Source organism: Lutjanus erythropterus, chromosome 3 (genome assembly GCF_056507025.1).
Source record: "Lutjanus erythropterus isolate fLutEry1 chromosome 3, fLutEry1.hap2, whole genome shotgun sequence".
In the NCBI taxonomy this organism is placed as follows: Eukaryota; Metazoa; Chordata; class Actinopteri; order Lutjaniformes; family Lutjanidae; genus Lutjanus; species Lutjanus erythropterus.
In genome coordinates this window covers 48,436,453-48,454,065 of record NC_139319.1, presented here as the reverse complement: position 1 = coordinate 48,454,065, position 17,613 = coordinate 48,436,453, and the positions used below count along the sequence as shown (strand labels likewise).

Genomic DNA, 17,613 nt, shown 5'->3' with positions numbered 1-17,613 from the left:
GTATAAATGTCTTCATGCATGTAATATCTGTGCCTAGAATTGCCTGACAGATGCGCATTTACTGTTGCATATATTAGTTTGCCCTCAGACATTTCAAAATCATCTTGACCCTTTCCTTTCGTCCAGCCAGCACAGACTTGCGGCCCATCATGTGGTGCTGGAGTGGGCTGTCAGAGGAGAATGTCTTGGTTGTGGTAACAGAAGAGTGCTGCCAAGCTGGATCATCACTGCTATCAGAAGCAAGTACCTGTCCCCCACTGGCACTTACAGCAGGTTCAAGGAGGCAGGTGACATGTTCAGAACACACCTACCAATGAATTGTACTCTTGACTGCACTGCTGAGCAGTCTACAAACTGTTCCAGTCTTTAGAGACACTAGCAGAGCCTACATAAATCCTGCACACTGTAAATACGACTTACACTCCATTTACATTTCAAAGACAAATATTGTAGTCTTGACACCACTACATTTCCGTTACTTTTAGTCTAAGCATAGCTTTGAAGTCAGCTGTTGCTGTTTCTTCTTTTCTAAAATACGACTGGCCACATGCTGTGATCCTTACAGAGGAAACTAATTACAGTACCCGCTCTCAACTGGGATTGATGTAAAAGCAGAAGCACGTCATCCAGGCATGCTCTGTAACAAGCACAAGCAAGCTCTCCCTCTTTCATTCAAACAAACTCGGTAATGGTGACGGCAAAATTAAATCTCAAGATGTTATTATCATTAGAAAAAGAGAAATAATTTCAGGTAGGCTTTTAATGTTGGATTGTTTTATTGGGGTGAAAAAAAAAACATAATTAATGTATATACTGCCTCTAGGGGCCAGAAAGAAATCAGTTATTTAACAGACTTGGAGAACTCCTTACGGTTGGTTTCAATCTAATTTTGTATACTTTTATTTAAATACAGTTATGTCAGAAAATGACAATAGCTGTCCTTTTTATTTTTGACTGTATTTCTATGCTGAAGTTTTTATAGGTATTTCTATAGGTCTTTCATCGTGGTTCTACAAGCAAGTCAGTGCATCATTAGGCGGTTACAAAGTTTCTGTAAATTCACAGTGAAAACAATACAACAATATGTTTATTAGAAATGTATTTTGTAATCTGTACTTTTGAATACTTGAGTATTTTTAAAAGCGTGTACTTCTGAATACTTAAATATTTTTAAAAACAAGTACTCTAGTACTTTAACTCGAGTAAAATTTTGACTGAGCAACTTTCACTTGTAGTTGAGTAATATTTGACCAGGAATATCTATGCTTTGACTCATGTACTGCGGTTGAGTACTTTGTCCACCACTGCATATACAGTGCTAAACAAATTTATTAGACCACCTGTTATAAAAACAAGAAAACATAAATATTTTAGAAGTCTTTCAAAAACTTGTTTAAAATGAAAAATGTTATTGTTTTTTATTTGGCAAATAACAAACTGAAACAACTAAATAGTCCCTTTCCACACATAATAATCAAAAAATTTAATATTTTGTATGGTCTCCTTTGGCCTTGATAACAGCGTGCATTCTTGTTGGCATTGTTTTTATGTAGTTTTCAACAGTCTCTTTTGTTATTGAGTTCCAAATAGTTTCTAGTAGAGTTGGGTGATATGCTAAAATTTTCCAAACGATCATCATCAGCTCATCCATCAGCGATTGGCGATACCATCGTCCCCCCACCCACTTTCTCCCATCCTTTCGGGTCTCAGCTGGGAGATGTGCGCAAGCGGCAAATTCACAATGTTATGCATGCTGCATACGTTCACTACGTCCAGTGGACAAAATAAACTTACAAAGTATCTACAAATGACATGTTTTCACACTTATTTTCCATTTTAAATAGAGAAATACAACCATTCACCTTCTGAATTTATGTAATTTCTGGAGTTTCTGTCTTTTACCGAACTAATACAAGCTTAATTGGCTTGTTAACGCCTCGGAAAACACACTTTGTTCAAACTTGCAGAAAAACATGTAAAACTCACCAAAACCGTCGTTGTTAGTCTAGCCACTCTTACAACAATTACCAACTTGGGTTTGGTCAAAATAAATCCTCACTTTACTGTGGGGAAAGAGTTTAAAGAGTCTGACTCTGCAGGCTGTTTTCTTCTCACTCGTCACCCAGCTCAGCACATTCATGGTCAGCTGAGTGGATGTGTACTGTGCCGCTGGATGAGAGCGCGGTGTACAGCAGAGGCTGTCACTCTGCAGACTATTACATTAGCAAAATAAAATGACAAATATCACCCTAAAAATCTGGCAGAAAAAGCAATCTGCTATGGATTCAGCCCATCGTCGATAGACGATATAGTCGTCCAATCGCCCAATCCTAGTTTCTAGCTGTTCCCACAGTCTTGCTTTAGAAGAAAATTTTGTGCAATCAATCCATACTAATCCTACTAAATCCCAAGTTTATTCAATAGGATTGAAATCCGGACTGTGACTTGGCCAGTCCATCAGTTCCAGTACTTCAGATTACTTTTTCTTGGTCAAATAGTCTCTGCAAAGCTTTGAAGTATGCTTGTGGTCATTGTCGTGTTGGTAATATGAACCTACGACCAATCAGATTCAGTCCAGAAGGGATTCCATGATGCACCAAGATGCTGTGGTAGACGTTCTTGTTCATGATACAGTCGATTTTCAAATTTATATGAAATGCAGCCTCTTCTCAGCATACTTCAGCATAGAAGAATTGAACACCTACAGAGATCCTGTGTTGATGCAAGTTTAAAAACCCCAGTTGTTGCTACACCCAGATAAAAAAATGACATGTTCAAGTTGTTCAAAACAAATGCTAAAACTATAAATACAGAGAGTGTGATTTTGCTCGGTGGGTGTAAAACTTGTGGCAGTGTTGGTAATATTACTGTACTGTAGTATTATTACTCCTCACTGCAATGGACATTTTGGTGTGATTGAATGAAAAACGAGTCTAAAAAATGCATACCAGTGTGCTTGAAATGAGGCGTCTGCTTCAAGTTCTGAAGGAGGGTCTTGTCCATGACAATGGCCTTGAGAGCCCAAAAAGCAGGTGAATCTGTTTTGAGCCACCTCTTTCTTTTCTGCTGTTCCTCTGTCAAAGGCAGGTGATAACATGTTTACTCCACACTATTTGCCTCCCATTGATGCATGTCGCAAATATGATGTAGCAGAGACTTCCACTGACACACACATTCCTGCAGAAATGAGAACACAAAAACATTTATAAGTGAAACATTTATGCTTCAAGAACAAACATTAATTGAAAGACATCTTAAATGTAGAGTATACATTGGGGACAGCTGAATAGAAATTAGGTTTAACCTTTTGGATTATACCAGAGTGAAAACCAGTGAATACCATTCTTATCGTGTTACCTAAAAATTATTATTCTTTTAAAATTTGCAACATTGTCTCAGGTCAATTATTGTGTATTACGCTTACTAGATAATCTCTTTATTACCTCCTCATCACTTTTACATGACCAGTACAGGTGGCGGTTAATTGCTTTCAGCCATGGTTGGAGATCTTTGTTGTCCCTCTTATTTGATGCAGCAACAAGCTTTTTCTTTACACATGAGAAAAACAAAAGTAACAGATCCAAATTATCATGAAAAAAAAAGAAAATATGAACAAGTATCTACCCTTATACATAAAACAAATAAACTAAACACATTTTACTTAATCTTGTTGACATGCTAGGAGTCAAATTCGTGGTGGAGGTTGGTGTACGTCTCTCATTATCTTTCAGATTGATGGTGATCTGTCAGTAGTCATGACACCTAAATCCACGCCCATTTAGAGTAGGTGTTTCAACCCCCCGCCCCCCGAAGCTCCATTGCCTCCATAGCCACAGAACTTAATGCTTTTGTAACTGTAATTGTGTGTAGTAAATGCAAATGTAGACATAAAAATAGTTACAATAGCTAAATATAGGAAATCATAAATTATTGTTTACACCTCACACACTTTGGAAACCTTATCATACTGATAACTGCATACTCATATCAATTATATTGTATACAAATATATGACCTTTTTTCTTTAATTTCAGGCCGTCAAGTGATGGGCACAGAGCAATGAACCAACCTGAAGTTTCTGGTCCGGCTTAGGAAAAATCTGTCACAAACTGACACAACCCGCTAATCCCTACCCGACTCATAGCTAACACAGCACACCAAGTCCTGTTACTTTTTGACACACCTCCTAAATAACATACACATTAAACAATCTATGAACTTTGATAATCATTTATTGTAAAACTGTATATATTGTAAAATCTCCCTGTGTTGTGAGTGTTTGTTTGAAAATACCCCTCTATTGTGATTGGCTGTCATGAAGAACATCTGTGCTGTGATTAGCTGTTGCAAAATCCCCCTTTATTCAGATTGGCTGTTTGAAAATGACCCTGTATTGTGATTGGATGTCATGAAAAACATCTGTGCTGTGATTGGCTATTGTAAAATCCACCTGTATTGTGATTGGCTGTTGTAAAATCCCCCTGTAATGTGATTGGCTGTTGAGAAGTACCTCTTTATTCTGATTGGTTGCTGGAAAATCCCCCTGTATTGTGATTGGCCAGGACACGCTGGAGTGACTATGTCGCTCGGCTGGCCTGGGAATGCCTTGGGGTCCCTCCGGAACACCTGGAGGGAGTGTCCAGGGAGAGGGAAGTCTGGGTGTCCCTGCTCAGACTGCTGCCCCCACGACCCGGCCCCGGATAAGCGGAAGACAATGGATGGATGGATGGATGTTTGAAAATCCCCCTGTATTGTGATTGGCTGTTGGAAAATCCCCCTGTTTTGTGATTGGCTGTTGTAAAATCACCCTGCATTCTGATTGGCTATTGGAAAATCCCCGTTTTCTGATTGGCTGTTGTAAAATCACCCTGTAATGTGATTGGCTGTTGAGAAATACCTCTTTATTCTGATTGGTTACTGGAAAATCCCCCTGTATTGTAATTGGCTGTTGGAAATCTCACTATAATGTGATTGGCTGTTGAGAAATACCTCTTTATTCTGATTGGTTACTGGAAAATCCTCCTGTATTCTGATTGGTTACTGGAAAATCCTCCTGTATTGTGATTGGCTGTTGTAAAATCCCCCTATATTCTGATTGGCTGTTTGAAAATCACCCTGTATTCTGATTGGCTGTTTGAAAATCACCCTGCATTGTGATTGGCTGTTGTAAAATCCCCCTGGATTCTGATTGGCTTGTGTCAAATCCCCCTGTATTCTGATTGGCTGTTTGAAAATCACCCTGTTTTGTGATTGGCTGTTGTAAAATCCCCCTGCATTCTGATTGGCTATTGTAAAATCACCCTGTATTCTGATTAGCTGTTGTAAAATCCCACTGTGATGTGATTGGCTGTTGAGAAATACCTCTTTATCCTGACTGGTTACTGTAAAATCCCCCTTTATTGTGATTGGCTGTTGTAAAATCCCCCTATATTCTGATTGGCTGTTGTAAAGTCCCACTATATTCTGATTGGCCGTTGCAAAAAGCCCCTGCATTCTGATTGGTTGTTTGAAAATGACCCTGGTGGCAGGTCGGAAGAGCTCTGTTACCACTCGACATTTATTTGATACCCATTGAATTATTTGCCTACTTAGAACGTGGTGAACCTGTTCCTAAAGCGGACTTCTGAGTTTGTGTCCTAAACATGGGCAAGACGGCCACAACTAAAGGTAAAAAAGCCGAAAACAGGAGCGAGATCAAACAAGATGGCGAGTTAGCTTTTGAGCCACTTGCTAGCACTGACCCCACACATGTCGACAATGACCACCCACCGGCGGCGTCTTTGATCATCCAGAAACTGCTCAGTGGTATGGAGGAGAGGATTATTACAAGCCTGACGGCACAAATTTCAACCAACCATGCTGCCATCGCCAAACACGACCAGACACTCCAGGCCATTGAAACTTCAATGAATGATTTCCACGGGAGGCTAACTACACTGGAATTGGCAGTCGGAAAACTTATGAAAGAAAACGAGCAGCTGCAATTAAAAGTGGATGACCTTGAGAACAGATCCAGGAGGTGCAATATTCATATAACAGGCATACCAGAGGGAGCCGAAGCCAACCAACCGACCTCTTTCATTGAATCCTGCCTGGGAGAGATCCTCGGTCCCGACGCTTTTCCTCATCCTCTGACCATGGATAGAGCACACAGGCTGGCCACCCAGAGAAGACAAGACGGCGCGCGCCGACCCTTCAAAGCCTGCATTCACCGCTGCCAGGTGAAGCAACGAATCATGCAGCTGGCACAAGAGAAAGGCCCCCTGTCCTACAGAGGCTCGGAGATTCACATTTACCCCGACTACAGTGCCGAAGTGGCTAGGAAGAGAGCCGCCTTTGCCCCGGTCAAGACCCAGCTGAGAGCGGCGGGATACCAGTTCAGCCTACGCTTCCCCGCTAAGCTTTGTGTGGTCGCCGATGGATCCAGGCACGAGTTCAGCTCCCCTGCTGAAGTCGCTGCTTTTTTGGAGGACAAACGACCCACCGGACGAAACCCGTGAGCAAACATAACACTATCATTGAAGAAAACAACCGGGGACATTGCTCTCTTCCAGCTCAGCTTTGTTGAACTGACTGGTGAGTGAATTAAATTGCCGACTTAGACTAACTAAGATGGTAGGCAACGGAAGACTGAATGATATACTCTACTATGCTATTAACCTTAATAATATATACGGCGGCATTTACTTTTACCGTGCCACTAATGGACACTATCTGACCAGTAAAGACACATATATCCCTCAGATACTATAAATTTATGTGGGGCTTAAAATACTTTATCTACTGTGTTATTACTATTTGTGTTAGACACACTCAGAGGTTTGCTTCTGCCATATGCTATCGCGGACATGCTGGGACCATGACCCGGGCGCCTTTCCTCCCCCCCCCCCCCCCCTTTTTTTTTTTTTTTTTCTCTCTGGTGTCATAACATTAGCAGCGCCGGCTGGCTTTGCCCCTGCTGTCAGCTGTTAGCCCTGATGACATTAAAGGGGAGCTAGTTAATGTCATACTGTATTCAGCTGGGTGAAGAGAAATGCTCTTTTCTTCTTAACGCCGCCAGTCCTATCTTAATTTAATACCAGTGATGCTGTATTAAGCTTGTCACCCGACAACTTGGACCAAACATTATGATTGTGAAGCCAGTAATTTTGATCAGATAAATTAGAGCAAACGATCATTATGTCAGCTATTTGGATTTGTATAATCTTTTTCTTTTTATTTATTTCTTTTTCTTTTTCTTTTATTTTTATTACCCAAGTTTTCTATTGCTCAAAAAATCATCCTTATAGACATCCAAGGGCTCACATTGAATGTTTTAAGGGATTGACACTTTGATTTATAAAGAGCTGACTACCTTAGTTTGTAAGTTTAAGGGCTTCTCTAGTATCCCAGTTCAACCTTTATTTTTTTTATTATTATTATTTATTTATTTTTATTATTTATTTATTTTTAGTTTTTTCTATTTATTCATTTATTTCTTGTTGCTGGGCTACCTATAAAAATTTCAGTGTTTCAGTGTTTTGTTCACTGTTTGAAGATTTAAAAACAATTAACATAGCTAAAAAATATTGAAAGAGCTGTCATGACTATGCTTTCATGCCTTAATGATATTTGATGACACACTATTATTATTACTGCTTGTTGATTGCTGTTCTTCCTCCAGCTGAGGCTGCTGACATGTAGAATCATTGCTTACTGATGTGTGCACTGGCTAGGGGACTGTATTATATACCAAGGTTGGGATACTTGTGAAGTAAAGGTTCATCACGTTTAAATTCGTTTTTCTCTGTATTTAAAAAAGAAAGATTTACATAACAACAGAGGTTGAAGTGCAGAGTAAAACAGAGCACAAACTGTGTAACGGCACAAGCCAAGAGATAGGTTTTGCAGGTTTATGTACATGTGATTGGAAGTGTTTTTGTTTTTATGTTTTTTTTGTTTTTGTTAATTTTTTTTTTTTTTGTTAATTTTTTTCCTTTAGTATTAACTTTTCCCCCTCCCCCCAGTGCTATCTGCTGTGGCACACTTTTCAGACAAGACACCATCTTGCCATCATTGAACTATCTTACCTTACCACCTGTTTACTCTCCTAAACCAGTATGGGTGGCGACCACAATAAGGTAACGAATAACTCCACCAAGTTCTTATCCTAGAATGTCAAAGGGGTTAATAACCCAGTTAAAAGGCAAAAAGTTATGTCTCACTTCCAACAACTGAAGGCAAATGTAGTATTTTTACAAGAAACCCACCTATGTAATGCCAGTGTTGTCTGCCTCAACCGAAGCTGGGTTGGTCAAGTGTATCATTCCAAATTTAATGGAAAAGCAAGAAGAACGGGTATATTAATAAACAAAAATATTTCTTTTCACTCCCAAGAAGTAATTAGTGATCCTAACAGGCGATATGTCATTGTTGGACAACTCTTTGCCAACCCTGTAATTATGGTGAACTTAGATGCACCAAACTGCGATGATAGCAAATTTTTTGAAAGACTATTTCTGACGATACCCAAGATTGATCATGGTTATCTCATAATAGGAGGAGACTTCAATCTTGTTTTGGACGTCACTTTGGACAGGTCCTCAACCAACCCTCTGACTCTTTCTAGGTCAGCAGGAGTCGTGAATGATTTTATGTGTCAGTGTGGCCTTTCAGATATTTGGAGGTTTCGGTTTCCCCACACGAGAAACTATTCCTTTTTCTCAAATGTACATCATACTTATACCCATATAGATAATTTTCTTCTTGATAACAGGGTCCTACCCAAGATTAATACTTGTTCATATACCAGTATTGTTATATCAGATCACAGTGCCATCCAATTTGACCTGGATCTTCCTAATCGCCCTCCCCCTAACAGAATCTGGAAACTCAACCCTCTTCTACTATCGGACGAGGAATTTGTAAAGTTTATTTCATCCCAAATTGAACTTTTCCTGGAGACAAACACCTCCCCCAAGATCTCATTCGCCACATTATGGGAGACTCTTAAAGTATACATTTGTGGACAAATCATAGCTTACTCCTCTACACTTAAAAGAGAAAAAAAATTAAAATTACATGAAATCTCCCACCGAATGCTAGACATTGACTCAAAATATGCTCAAAACCAGACTCTGGATCTTTACAAGGACCGCTTGAGACTACAAACCGAATTCGACCTTTTAACCACTGATGAGGCAACACGCCTTATTATGAAAACCAGGCATAATGCCTACAAATTTGGAGATAAAGCGAGTAGTCTATTAGCTCTGCAAGCTCGTCAGGCAGTGGCTGCTCACTCCAATACAAAAGAATACTAAATTGTGTGCAGACATTTCGGTTTCTGAAATTATCACAGTCGTCAAATCTATGCAAAATAATAAGTCACCCGGCCCTGACGGGTTCACCTGCGAATTCTATAAAAAGTTTGCCCATTTACTTGCACCTATTCTCCAAGCCATGTTAAAAGAGGCGCTCTTTCAAGGTATCCTTCCCACGACACTGAGACAGGCCTCAATCTCAGTATTGGCGAAGAAAGATAAAGATCCACTCTTTTGTACATCATATTGTCCCATTTCTTTGTTAGATGTGGACTTTAAAATATTATCAAAAGTGTTGACTAAGCGCCTAGAGAGTGTGATCCCCGATATTATTTTGCCCGATCAAACAGGTTTTATTCAAGGTCGACACTCTTATTCAAATTTGAGAAAGCTATTCAACGTTGTCCACTCAGCCCGGTCAACATGCCCTGAGGTAGTAATTTCACTCGACGCTGAAAAGGCCTTTGACCGGATCCATTATGCCCCCGATGTAGAGGTCAACCAGCAGACCTAATACACATGTTCTGGCGGTGCCCGAACCTTTCCACCTTTTGGGAAAGAATTTTCAAAGCTTTTAGTGAGATATTTGGAACCCAGTTGGATCCTGATCCGATCTGTGCCCTCTTTGGTCTTTAGAGGAAGCTTGAGCTGCCATACCAACTAAAGCCTACATTGTTATAGCCTTTACCGCACTCCTTGTGAGGCGTTTGATCCTTTTCAGATGGAAACAACAAGCTCCCCCATCCTTTTCTCACTGGGTCAAAGATGTTATGTATTTCTTAAAACTAGAAAAAATTAAATACACACTCAAAGGATCCATTCAATCTTTTTCAAAGCCCTTTCTAGACTTCTATGACTCCTTGCAGGAGCCACTTGACAATAAATAAGGTGGAACTCACATACAATCGATCGATCGAACCACCCCTCCCCCCTTTACTTTTGTTTTATTTCTCTCTTTTCTCTCAATTTATGTTCTCCTACTCCCCAAGTGTGCTTTATACCATGTAAACCTATGGGTGGGTGGGTGGGTGGGTGGGAGGGGATGGGAATGGTGAACTCACTGTGTCAACATATCTGCTGAACAATGCACTCCTATATTTTGAGGATGAATGCGTACATTGAAGGGATATGCATTTGTTCTGTATTTTTCTTCTCTGTGGGATAATAATTGTAAAAAATCAATAAAACATATTTACAATGAAAATGACCCTGTATTCTGATTGGTCGTCATAAAAGACATATGTGCTGTGATTGGCTGTTGAGAAATAACTCTGCATTGTGATTGGCTGTTGTAAAATCCCCCTGTATTGTGATTGGCTGTTGTAAAATCCCACTGTAATGTGACTGGCTGTTGAGAAATACCTCTTTATTCTGATTGGTTGCTGGAAAATCCCCTGTATTGTGACTGGCTGTTGTAAAATCCCCCTATATTCTGATTGGCTGTCATAAAAAACATCTGCAATCTGATTGGTTGTTTGAAAATGACCCCGTATTGTGATTGGCTGTTGTAAAATCCCCCTGTATTCTGATTGGCTGTTTGAAAATCACCCTGTTTTGTGATTGGCTGTTGTAAAATCCCCCTGGATTCTGATTGGTTACTGTAAAATCCCCCTTTATTGTGATTGGCTGTTGTAAAATCCCCCTATATTCTGATTGGCTGTTGCAGAATTCCCCTGCATTCTGATTGGTTGTTTGAAAATGACCCTGTATTGTGATTGGCTGTCATGAAAAACATCTGTGCTGTGATTGGCTGTTGTAAAATCCCTTTGCATTGTGATTGGCTGTTGTAAAATCCCACTGAAATGTGATTGGCTGTTGAGAAATACCTCTTTATTGTGATTGGTTGCTGGAACATCCCCCTGTATTGTGATTGGCTGTTGTAAAATCCCCTTGCATTGTGATTGGCTGTTGGAAAATACCTCTTTATTCTGATTGGTTGCTGGACAATCCCCCTGTACTGTGATTAGATGTTGTAAAAACTCCCTTATATTTTGATTGGCTGTTGCAAAAAACCCCTACATTCTGATTGGTTGTTGTAAAATCCCCCTGTATTCTGATTGGCTGTTTGAAAATACCCCTGTATTCTGATTGGATGTTGTAAAATCCCCCTGCATTCTGATTGGTTGTTGGAAAATCCCACTGTAATGTGATTGGTTGTTGTAAAATCTCCTTGCATTGTGATTGGCAGTTGTAAAATCCCCCTGCACTGTGATTGGCTGTTGTAAAATCCCCCTTTATTCTGATTGGCTGTTGTAAAATTCCCCTGTATTGTCATTTGCTGTTGGAAAATCCCACTGTAATGTGATTGGGTGTTGAGAAGTACCTCTTTATTCTGAATGGTTGCTGGAAAATCCCCATGTATTGTGATTGGCTGTTGTAAAATCCCCCTATATTCTGATTGGATGTTGTAAAATCCCCCTGTATTCTGATTGGCTGTTTGAAAATCCCCCTGTATTCTGATTGGCTGTTGTAAAATCACACTGCATTCTGATTGGCTGTTGTAAAATCCCACTGTAATGTGATTGGCTGTTGTAAAATCCCCCTTTATTCTGATTGGCTGTTGGAAAATCACCCTGTATTGTGGTTGGCTGTTGTAAAATCCCACTATAATGTGATTGACTGTTGAGAAATACCTCTTTATTCTGATTGGTTGCTGGAAAATCCCCCTGTATTGTGATTGGCTGTTGTAAAATCCCCCTATATTCTGATTGGCTGTCATAAAAAACATCTGTGCTTTGATTGGTTGTTGGAAAAATTACTTGTATTTCATTGGCTGTTACATACTGTGACAGGCCTAATGAAAACCCATCATTTCATGTTCAGTAAGCCCTCTTATTATCCGTAACTCAAAAACACTAACTTAAAACTTTTTTTAAAAAAGATGTTTTTCTCTGTCATACAATATTATTTATGTATAAAGGAAGAGTGCTGGGAAATGTAGACAAAAAAGTGAGGCAGTCAGTTTCGGTAATTTTTTTTTTCATCCTAAAAGAAAATTATAATTGCAGAGAAACACATTTGGCCATCTGTAAACCGTGCAGCAACTGAAAGCCTCTGGAAATCTGGTTTAAAATAAAGTATCTATCAACGTCATGTAACTAACAATATCAGGAAAGTGTGCAAAAACTATACCTTTAACTACAATATTTCATATTTGTATTAAAACTAATTTCTAACATTTTTCAGGTGTTTATAAAGAACCTAGGTTGTATGAGACACTTACTTACCTGCAGTAGATGGATGTTGACATGCCTCCAATTTTGTAGAAGCAAAGATGCGTACCAGCACAGAAGTGTAGCAATGCACTGTTGAGGAAAGGGTCAGCAACAACATATAACATATTTTAACCACTTACAAAAATTTGTATCAGTTTAAATGTACATTATATTTTGAATATTTTCTCAGCTTCACCTTTCTACCAGGCAGCCTTTTCTCATGGTATACTGCTGTTATATAAGCCAAATATCGCGCTCTCCAAACCAACCATGTATTAAGTAATTAGTGCTTCTGCTAAGACTCAGGTGGCTTTGGAGATATGATATTTGGCTTGTATGAAGGCGAGATCCTGTTGGAAAGGCTGGCTGACAGGAAGCTAAAGCAGTGAAAATATTTGAAATATTGCATAAAGTTAAATACTTTTTTGTTGGGAAGAACACTTTCAAGTGGTTAAAATGTTTTGCTGCTAACCCTGTCTAAAGCAGTACACTGTTTAGCTCATCTACATTGGTACTCCTGCTGCTTCTCCAAACCAGAAGCAGCCAACTAACATCTACTGTGGGCAATACACTGACTATGGATAAGTACCTTATACAAACACACTTCGAATGAACCATCCTCTTAACAGTTATGAAGGTACTGTGTGGCATACTTCTGACCATTTAGTGTAAACCTAGCAACTATAAAGGCACATTATGCAGTTTTGGAAAAGAAATTCAAACTCAGAAAAGTAATAATACAAGCGCAAATATTGATATATTTTCATAACTGAATAAATAAGGGATCCTAAGAGGGAAATGAGGTCCCTAAAACACTGTCTGAAGCCAGAAAGTTGGGTCCCTGCAAAAAACAGAAACAATATGAAAATTATGCTCTTTGAGGACAATTTGTTTATTCTGTAATTAATTATTAATTCAGTCAGTCATGTATGTATCCGTGAATATTCTTTTTTGATTCAAAATTCTTTCCCAAAACTACAAGTGTACCTTTAAAAACAAGATCTTTAAAATTGTCACATAACAGCTTATGAACACTACGTATCTTTTTAACAATGGTTCAATGCAAATTTATTACATAAACAAGTTCAATGTGTACTGAAAGCCGGTAGACTACATTAGCAATCTGAACAAGATGAGCTAAACAGTTGTCAACATGGCATATTCATGTCGCAGACCATGCTGTAACTGAGTGAGCCACTAAAGTTCACTATTCCTTTTCAGAATCCACTAATCTTGTTTAGATCTTGAGTTCTGAAATTGTGTCATCAAGTCATTCTTGAGTCTGCAGCTGTGGTTTGCAGCTCTAATTTGCAGCTCTAAGTGAATTTAAAAGTCTTGGTCAGTCTTTTGGGATGCATCAACAATCTGGTTGATCATCACATCACCTTCTACAGTGACAGATCCTTATAGGCTAGTAGTGAACCAGAGTCCCAGTGATGCACCCCAAGATCTGGCTGTGGCTCAGAAAGACAATGCACTAATTGCATCCAGTGAAAACAATGGAAACTAAGGTGAGCAAAGAATTTTGATTATGGTTGATTGTCATAAAAATGCTGTATACACAAGTCCGATAGATCTGTTTTCATTCTACTGTTTAGTGCTCTTGATTGCAGAGAAAGTAATTGTGCCACTCCTGGACTAATGACATTTATTTGATTTGTTTGGGGTGGTGCTGCTACTAACAATTATTTTTAATATTTCATAATTTATTATTTCAGAATTAATGTATTGATTAATCAATCAGTTGGTTGGACTATAAAATGTCAAAAAAAAAGTGTGAAAATCACTTGATCAGCGTTTCTTGAAGCCCAAGATGACGTCCTCAAATGTCTTCTTTTGTCCACAAACTAGATATATTCAGTTCACTGTCACAGAGGACTAAAAAAAACAGAAAATATTCACATTTGAATATATTCACACTAAAAGCAGACTATTGAGACTTTTTTTCTTTAAAAAATGACTCAAAGTGATTAATCAATTATCAGAATTATTGGTGATTAATTTGATAGTTGATTAATTATCTATTAACCAATTACATGTTACAGCTCTAGTTTGGGGTGGCTGTCATATATATAATCAACACAGCCCAAGTGGCCAAAAAATACACTTCATAGGTTTCAAAACTTCTCACCTGCAGTTGAAATTTAGCCAGCTAACTGTCTGTCTAACACTGGCACATTTACAGAAATGCTGATTAGGTTATCCCTAGAACTAAATGAAAATGAGGAATCACGTGGGTACGCCGAGCAGGATGGCAGCACTGTAGGAGGGCTCAGACCACTCACTACTAATTTAATTGTTTAATCCATATTTATCTGCCTACCTTGAGCTAAATATTGATAGACTTTATCCCAAAAAAGTTCTTAGTACTTTGACTACATTTTTGGCGGTGAGAAATGGCGACAACGTCGAAATATTTTAAGGATATGGGCCACATAGCTACTCGGAACAAGCTAGCTGCTAATGAGGACAAGTCTCCCGACGAAGCTGCAGAACAGAAAATAAGCATTGAAAAAAATTTTGCTGAAATAACCAAACTGAGTACTAAACTGACAGAAGTAGCTGCTGATGTAGTGACCATTAAAGAAACCACCACTGAGCTGAAAAACTCTGTCAGCGGGCTACAGGTACGAGTGGAGAAGGCGGAGGAGCAAATCTCCCAGCTGGAGGACACAACTGAGGGCCTTGTGACAAACACTAGTACCATGGGGAAAAAGGTGGATATGCTATGGGACCATGTGCAAATCTTGGAGAATCATTGCAAAAGAAACAACATAAGATTGGTGAGACTGGTGGAGACATACGGGACAAATGGCACTTTGGAGGAATGTGTCAAAAAAGTTCTGAGCAAAGGGCTAGGGATAAACCCTGAGGCGGAGTTTGAAATTGAACAAATGCACCGAATGCTAGCCCCGATGCCGAATGAGGACCAGCTGCCCAGACCCATACTGATCCGCTTTCTGGGGCAGTCCGCCTGCGAGAAGGTATTGAGAGCTACAGCCAAGACATGAGGAGTGAAATGGGATGGACAAAGGCTGTCGATATTTCTTGATCTAACCAAGGAGTTAGCGGAGAAGAGGAAGGAGTTCCTGACCACGAAGAAGGCACTACAGCAACGCAATATGAGATACACACTGGCCTTCCCCGCCACGCTGAGATTCACATGGAAGAGCAAGAGCCATCATTTTACAAGCGTGGAGGAGGCTGAACACTTTATCAACCAGAATTGCAACAACGCTTGAAACATGTACGGGATACATATTTATTTTCAACTGGACTGAGGATCAAGGGACAGGTAGATCATGAGAGAATGTGATAAGGGTGGGTCGGCTTACACAGGCTGTCATTAGCAACGTCAATATGGCTTTAAATTGGTAAGACAGATAAAGGATAATGAGGGTAGAATGATTTGTTTACAGGCTAATATAGATGGCAAAAATATTATTTTGTGCAATATTTATGCACCAACCACCAATGTAACCCAAACGTTTTTCATCAAGTAAATAAAATTTTGGGAGAAATGGAGGGTGATGTAATTCTAGCAGGAGATTTTAATCAAGTCTGGGATCCATTTATAGATCCATTTTTTTTTTCCATTTTTAGATAGATACTTTTATAGGCCCATCTTGGATACCTAAAGATAGAGGAGCTATACACATGTTGAGTGAGGATAATACTCTAGTGGATATTTGGCAGTTGACAAACCCACGAAAAAGAGAATATACTTTTTTCTCTCAATGTCACAAATCATACTCGAGAATTGATATGTTTTTAATATCAAACAATATAACCAAGCAAGTTGCATATTGTAAAATTAATCCAATGGCTCTATCTGACCATGCAGCTGTAGAGCTGGGAATTGATATAAATAATGACACAGAGAGAAGAGGTAGATGGAGATTGAATGCGTCACTATTATCTAATGAGGCTTTTAACTTAGTATTAAAAGAAGAATTACAGTCTTTTTTTGAATTAAATACAGGCAGCTCAGACAGGAGATCAACAGAGTGGGAAGCATCTAAAGCTTATATTCGAGGGAAAATTATAGCATATGCATCTAAAAAGAAAAGGGAGAACATGAGTAAGATAAAGGAATTGGAAACTAAAATTAGGATGTATGAAAGGGAATTGGCAGACAATTTCTCAAACCAGTTATATCAAAACATTTGCAAGATTAAATTTGAACTTTGCCATATAAACTACATCATACAAATGGTACTAATAATGTAGCTGTATAATGTGCATAATGCAATACATTCGAAAAAAAAAACAAAAAACACACACACATTTTAGTGGCATTTTGTAAGTTTTCAGTGTCTAACGGTGGAATTTCCGAGTGTCCCTGAAGGCACCTCGACTTGACTTGGCTGTGTGACGTCGTCGGACCATTAACGTCTCCCGCGTCTGTTGACGTGAGTGGCTGTGTGTCTCCGTTCCTGTCTCTTTAATGTCAAAAAACAGCAGTTAAATAGTCAGAAATATGTAAACTGACAGTAAATTGGCATGATAATCGATAAATACGAACAGGAAATGAAGCCTCGCACGATAGGCGGTCAGGGGGAGGGGCGGGAGAGGGAGGTGCGTCGAAATCCGGTTTAAAAACCCCTACACATGATCAACGGTAAAAACGCTTTGCGCTGGCTGTCCCATATTTTCCTATGGAGAGAGCAGTGGCGCCCGACCTAGCGGCACCGCTACCCTTGACATGGGGCACCGCTGGGATGTGCCGCTCAGCGCTGCGCCCAAAGTTCAACTTTGACCTCGTTTGCCGCTGACCTTTCCAAGCGCAACCAATGAGATAACAGCTGAATGTGACGTAGCCAAAAGCGACACATACAAATAGAGGAGGGAGAGAAAATGGAAGAAAAACTCATTCTCTGTGTTTCCGAGTTCCCCGAACTGTATAACACATGATACCACGATCTCGGCAGGAAGAGTATTGCTTTACGAAATGTCAGTAGTCAGATCGGGCTACCAGGCTTGTGATTAGGCAGAGTTTACGAGCTACCGTTAAGCTAAATACAATGCTAACGTTAGTTTAGCTGTTTGTGTACGTTCGCTATTCCAGGCAGACACAGTGACAGGATCAGTGCTTC

At 39.4% G+C, this 17,613-nt stretch overlaps 1 long non-coding RNA gene across 1 annotated transcript; it reads left to right on the top strand.

Annotated features, from left to right (window-relative positions):
* Positions 1–6,512: 6,512 nt before the first annotated feature.
* LOC146330972 (uncharacterized) lies at positions 6,513–8,736 on the top strand. Its single transcript, XR_014769784.1, has 3 exons — positions 6,513–6,576; positions 8,007–8,120; positions 8,539–8,736. It is a non-coding gene; the product is annotated as an uncharacterized LOC146330972 (long non-coding RNA).
* The last annotated feature ends 8,877 nt before the right edge of the window (positions 8,737–17,613 follow it).